The sequence below is a fragment of the Podarcis raffonei genome, chromosome 11, assembly GCF_027172205.1.
Source record: "Podarcis raffonei isolate rPodRaf1 chromosome 11, rPodRaf1.pri, whole genome shotgun sequence".
NCBI lineage: Eukaryota > Metazoa > Chordata > Lepidosauria > Squamata > Lacertidae > Podarcis > Podarcis raffonei.
The window spans coordinates 40366547-40373081 of record NC_070612.1 but is presented as its reverse complement, the minus strand read 5'-3'; the positions used below and the strand labels follow the sequence as shown (position 1 = coordinate 40373081).

Sequence of the window (6535 nt, the reverse complement as noted above, 5' to 3'; positions counted from 1 at the left end):
ATCTCGGGTTAAGAACTTTGCTTCAGGATGAGAACAGAAATTGTGTGGCGGCGCAGCAGCAGCGGGAGGCCCCATTAGCTAAAGTGGTACCTCAGGTTAAGAACAGTTTCAGGTTATGAACGGACCTCCAGAACGAATTAAGTTCTTAACCCGGGGTACCACTGTAATTCAAAAATGCAAAAGAGTTTTGCTTTATGGCAGCACAAAGTGTGATGGTTAAAATGGGGTAGGATGTGAAAAGGGCTGACTTTGATCACCTGGAATCAGCAAGTCTGGCAGGTTGCCCTGCTAGAAAAACTAACCAGCAAAGGTAAGATTTTTTGAATGGACAAAAGAGACAAAAAGAAAGAAAGAAAGAAACGAACAGTCACATTTTGCTTTAGTGTAGCATAATTTTATTCAGTATATAAATTGTACGTCAGGAGCAAAGGCACCACCAGTGACCCATGTGTACCTCTGGTGACATGAAGATTAAGGAGGGCTAGTGTTCTCCTTTCACTGTGCTGGCTGCCAGCCTCCTAGTTTAAGCAATTGGAACAAAGAACAAAAGAATAAGGAACAATAAGTAATTGTTCTATAGAGTTTCATCTTTATATACAAAGAATGCTGGCTTACCTGAAATGCCTCACTACTTATATTTTATCCCTGAGATCATTCTCATTTTTGGTGTGTGTGTTTTTAATAAGATTTTTTTATTGAGATTTTCCCATAATCCACTAAAACTACAGCTACGAAAGATAAAATAATTTTTAAAAATGGAGCAATAGAAATAAAGAGAGGAAAGAGAAAGAAAAAGTAAAGAAAGCAAAAGAAAAGAGACATACAAAAGTGGAACTTCTGATTTTCCATCTGCTGTTTACACGAAAGAAGAAAATATATATAAACATTTAAGTCCATGTGAACAACCATCTTCTCCACTTTCTTTTAAGTTAAGGTGTCTCGGACTCATTCATGTTCTTTCCCATGAAAAGTTCAAGATAGGTTCCCCAATTGTTATTATTATTAATAAATGTTAATGATATTTTTATTTTAAATTAACTTTTGTTAATTCTGTTACTCCATATGGAATTCTTCCATCCGTGTCCATATTGAAGTCTCTCCACTGTGATAACACATTGGGCCAATATTCCATTTTTGTTTCCCTGAGATCCTTCTTGAGTAAAACCTTGCATCCACTATTGTTATTAGTGTAACTCTTCTCATATGGTTAGGAAATTTTGTATTATTATTTGTGTGTGTGTGTGTTTAGTTCATGATCTGAATGTTCCGTTCTGCTTGTATATAATTCCATATATCTGAGCTACGTATTTTTAATACTTTGGAAATAGCAGACAATAGAGGAAGGCTTAAGTTGGTTTTTAAGCCCATTCAGGTCAGTTACATGACCAGTCAAGCCAATCTCAATTAAGATGGCAAAAAGGAACTCAAAACACTATTTTTAAAGGATTTGTCTGCCAGGCTTAGGTCAGCTCAGCCAGCGGCAACTGAACTACTGAACAGAGTTTGGTCTGGTCTGCTGTAACTTTACTCTGCCTTAACTTACAATGACTTGGTTTACATCAGCTTCTTGTATATAGGATTGCTCCCTCATTCATCAATGTCGTATATTCTACATCTGGCATAGGCAAACTTGGCCTTCCAGATGTTTTGAGACTACAATTCCCATCATCCCTGACCACTGGTCCTGTTAGGTAGGGATGATGGGAGTTGTAGTCCCAAAACATCTGGAGGGCTGAGTTTGCCTATGCCTGTTCTACACAGAGCTGATTTATAGTTAGCCAGATGTATCATTGGCCATGTATATGAAGTATATCATTCATTCTTGGTGTGGACAACCTTTGTCTCACCAGATGCTATTGGACTCCAACTCCCATCAGTACCAACCACCATGGGCAATAGTCAAGGGTGATGGGAATTTGAACACATCAACATTTGGAGGGCCAAAGGTTCTCCACTTCTCATTTCTTCCTTCTTCTTTTAGAATATATCTTCCCCTGGGTAAGTTCAGTTATGTTTTTCGTGGTTAAAAAACAGCTTTGTGTCTTGGTATAATCAAAGCAGGAAAGAAAGGCAGAAACAGAGCACCCAGGGTCAGAAACAGCGGTTTCTCACCCACTGGTATTTAAAACCTTCAATTAACAAATTCTATGGTAGTGAATCATAAGGGTGAGAGGAAAGGGTCGATTCAAATTGTGCCTGCTGGTTCACATAATTTAATTGCTCTTGATCTGAGGCTGACCCGTCTGATCAGCAATACTGCCACAAAGTAAGGACCTTAGGAAACAGAGTCACATGGGCAGCAATGATATTACCAGAGCAAAATAGTCGTAACCTTTTATTCTCGCCGAAAAAGTTTTCAATCATTTAAATGAGAAGATGGTGCTTCTAACACACAATCGAGATACTGACTCTTTCTCTGAAGCAACACTAAGGAAGCATGTATAAAAACAAAGCTTAGAAGAACAGAGGAAAGCCCATTATCTGAAATATTGACAAACAGGAATCAATTAGCCACTTTCTGTTGGCTAACTGCATGTGTCATTGGACTGAAGACCAATATCATGCGATAGGCAAACTCTTGGACTGGACAGATGGTAGTTGCTTTTAGGCAGCCTGTTTATTAAGCATATATCCGGAATGCTTTGTGGGGAGATTTGATGATGTTGTGTCAAATAAATATTTTGGCACACTATTTAATGCATTGTCCCATCACTTTCCTTATCACTTTTTTAAAAAAAATATTTTATTTAGGATTTTCTTGTTTTACAGACGTGTAATGCCTCATATATATTTTTCCCCCATGTAACATTTTTACAAATCCGTTTCATTTGTTGAGGCATTAGGGGGAGAAGAAAAAAAAAAGGAAAAAGAAAGGGGGTGGAGGGAGGGAAGATGGATGGGGGTGGGGTCAGGTGGTGGTGTTTCTATTACGCTTAGTGTATGTAGAGTTTGGTGTCAGCGTTGTTTGTGTTGTTCACTTGTGTTCCTTTGGTGGTGAGAGAGTTTGGGGTTGGCCTAGGACTTTCCTTATCACTAAAAGTGCAGAGATTTGTTGTACGGAATGGGTTTGTTGTACGAGGTCACCAAACTAGTTTTAATTCCACAACCTGAGCTTGCCAGTATGAAAATAGTGACTGTCTGGAAATGCCCACAGATTCAAATCCTTGCACAGCAATTAAGTTCACTGGGCTATCTTGGGTAAATCACTACCTCAGCCTAGCCTACCATACAGGGTAGTAGTTATGAGCATAAATAACCCATGTATATAATCTTGAGCCTAACTGTAAGATGAGGATGAAGATGCTAAACCTTATTGACAAATTGTGGATCTTCAGAACTGGATGATCTGCTTCTGCACCACAACCAAAGCTCGCACACACCCCTCTTGTCTTTTTGTGCATCTTTCACAGGCAACATAGCATTAGTTTACATAGCATTTTGCAATTACTAACCATCTTGCTATTCTCCATAGCCTTTGACATTCCAAGCTACTAACTTATTCTCAGCGTAGACCCATTGAAATTCATGAATGAACTTAACCATGCTCATTGATTTCAATGTGTTTGAGTAGAACTTAATTGAATACCACCCACAGATATCTAAAAACTAAACTTCTGTGGCTATACACGTAACATGTTTTTGCAACATGTAACATATGAGTTGATGAATCTGTGTTAAGAGAGACAGGCCCATAAACATTGCCTAAATATTTTACTGCAGCATCAACAGAGCTTGCAACATTTCAGGCAAATAGGGAGGGCATAGACTGATAATTTTAGCTCCTAGATATTTACCAGCATTTTCTTTCTGCTATCTAGCAAGGACATGTTCAACTTGCCACCTGGCTCTCCAGCAAAGGCAGAGTTAATTCTAGCAAATACAACTGTTGTATAGCACACAAAGGATTAACTCCATCAGCACCTTATCTCACTCAGCCATATGGCTGACTCAGCAGAATGCCTGAGCTAAACTTTCTATTTCAAAGGGAAAATGTATGTTCTTGTGCAGCTTTGGCCCTCAGAACATAGACCCAACCCAATCCAAATCAGGTTGCTTCCAGTGTTATCCAGGAGCTCTGTGAACAATCTTTTGGTGGTTTCTCTTAGCAGCTTTTGGTTTGCTAAAGGAAAAGGGTGAGAATATAGTTACTATTTCTAGCCAGCTGAACCTACCTTTTGCATATTTTTGGCCTCCTAGATTTCTCTTTTTGCTTATTTGTTTATGTACCTTCAGGATAGCAGGTGTTATCTAAGTTGCTCTTCTTCTCTTCATTTTTACTCAAAAATCAGTTTCTCTCTAAAATAAATGTCTAAAACTGGAGTGAACATTTAGTTTCACATTATGAAACCATTTTCAATCATTCATTCATTTCATTTCATTTCATTTGTATGCCACCTTTCCAAGGTTAATACCATGCTCAATGTAGTTTACAAAAAAATTACTTAAAATCATAACAAAAATAGTCCTAAACAATAAATGAAACATCAAAAAGAACACACTGAACAATTTCCACATAAATTATAAGATCTAAAATAAAGATGGTTGTTGTTTAGTCGTTTAGTCATGTCTGACTCTTCGTGACCCCATGGACCAGAGCACGCCAGGCACTCCTGTCTTCCACTGCCTCCCGCAGTTTAGTCAAACTCATGCTGGTAGCTTTGAGAACACTATCCAACCATCTCGTCCTCTGTCATCCCCTTCTCCTTGTGCCCTCCATCTTTCCCAACATCAGGGTCTTTTCCAGGGCGTCTTCTCTTCTCATGAGGTGGCCAAAGTATTGGAGCCTCAGCTTCAGGATCTGTCCTTCCAGTGAGCACTCAGGGCTGATTTCCTTAAGAATGGAGAGGTTTGATCTTCTTGCAGTCCATGGGACTCTCAAGAGTCTCCTCCAGCACCATAATTCAAAAGCATCAATTCTTCGGCGATCAGCCTTCTTCTCGGCCTTTTGGCTAAGATCAAGTGTAGTATCTGTTCTTATCAGTTTAATATCTACCCCTTCATGGATCACTGCCTTGCCGTGGCGAAGGGACTTGAATAAGTCAGAGAAGCTACGAACTATGCCAAGCAGGGCACCCAAGATGGACAGGTCATAGTGGAGAGTTTTGACCAAACGTGATCCACCTGGAGGAGGAACCGGCAAGCTACTCCAGTATCCCTGCCAAGAAAACTCCATGGACAAAGACAACAGGCATATAAAATAAAGATACAAACTATTAATATCAATAACAGCAACAAATCACCCAAAAACAAAACCCAGCCCAAGAATCTTGAACTTGACCAGGTAGTAGGTGGGCAACCAGTGCATATTTTAAGAATGGCATCACATGTTGTCAGCCTTGTGTCCCCAACAGCAATTTGGCTACCACTTCCTGCATCAGCTGCAGGGACTGCCAAACCTAGGCCCACATATTGCTCATTGCAGTAATGCAGCAAGGAAGTTAACCGTGCCTGGGCTACGGTGGTCAGGCTAGGAATGGTTGTAGCTGGTGAACCAGCAAAGCTGGTAAAAGGTACTCCTAGAGGGCGCTTGGGCCTCTAGTGGCAGAGACATATCCAGGAGTAAATGAAGAAAGGGCCTTGATGAATTTCACAACACGGTGAGCTTGATTGTGCCATATTGCGAAGATTTCATAGAAACATTTAAGTGATGGGGAAGTCATCATTTGGTTGCTTTCCACCTTAAAAACACTAGTGGATCTACCTGTTCTGCAATGTAATTTATAGCATCTTCAGGCAGTAGGTACAGCTAGATTGGAGCATCATAGATGCATAAGTACAGCTAGATTGGAGCAATGCAGGAATCTCACCTAAAGAATCTCTGGTGTGTGGCCATCCAACCTCTGTTAAAAAACTTCAAATGAAGAAGAGTCCTCCACCACCTGAGGTTGTCAATTCCACTGTCAAAAAGCTCTTTCTATCAGAAAGTTCTTCCTAATGTTTAGTCAGAATCTCCTTTCTTGTAAATTAAATCCATTGGTGCAGGTCCTACCCTCTGGAGCAGATGAAAACAAGCCTGCTCCATCATCCATGTGACAGCCCTTCAGATATTTGAAGAGGGCTATCATATCACATCTCAGTCTTCTCCAGGCTAAACATACCCAAATCCCTCAACTGTTCCTCATAAGGCCTGGTTTATGGACCCTTCATCATCCTGGTCATCCTCCTCTGCACACGATTCAACTTGTCAATACAACAGTAACTTCTCTAACAATAAGGATGGTGGAAGAAAAACCTTTCTATAAAGGCTTTTTGTTAAATCATGTTTCTCATTTACCGTATCTAAAAATGGCCAACGTATCTTCATTTTTATATTTCTATCTATACAAATGTATGTGGCTGCTTTTCGTGGAAATAGACATCACAAGTTGAATCTTTACATTTTCTATGACCCTTAATTAACTGTTCTTCCTTTATCACACAGAATGTATTTGCTTGTGATATTAGTCAGTCTTTTCCATAAAAATAGGTCAAGTGCTTTAAACAGCAGGCTTTTCAGCATTACATTAATGAGTATTCTGGTAAGTAAAATCAAAGA

At 39.6% G+C, this 6535-nt stretch overlaps 1 pseudogene; it reads left to right on the top strand.

Annotated features, from left to right (window-relative positions):
- Positions 1-4929: 4929 nt before the first annotated feature.
- On the top strand, positions 4930-5052 carry LOC128423816 (uncharacterized; annotated as a pseudogene).
- Positions 5053-6535: the final 1483 nt, after the last annotated feature.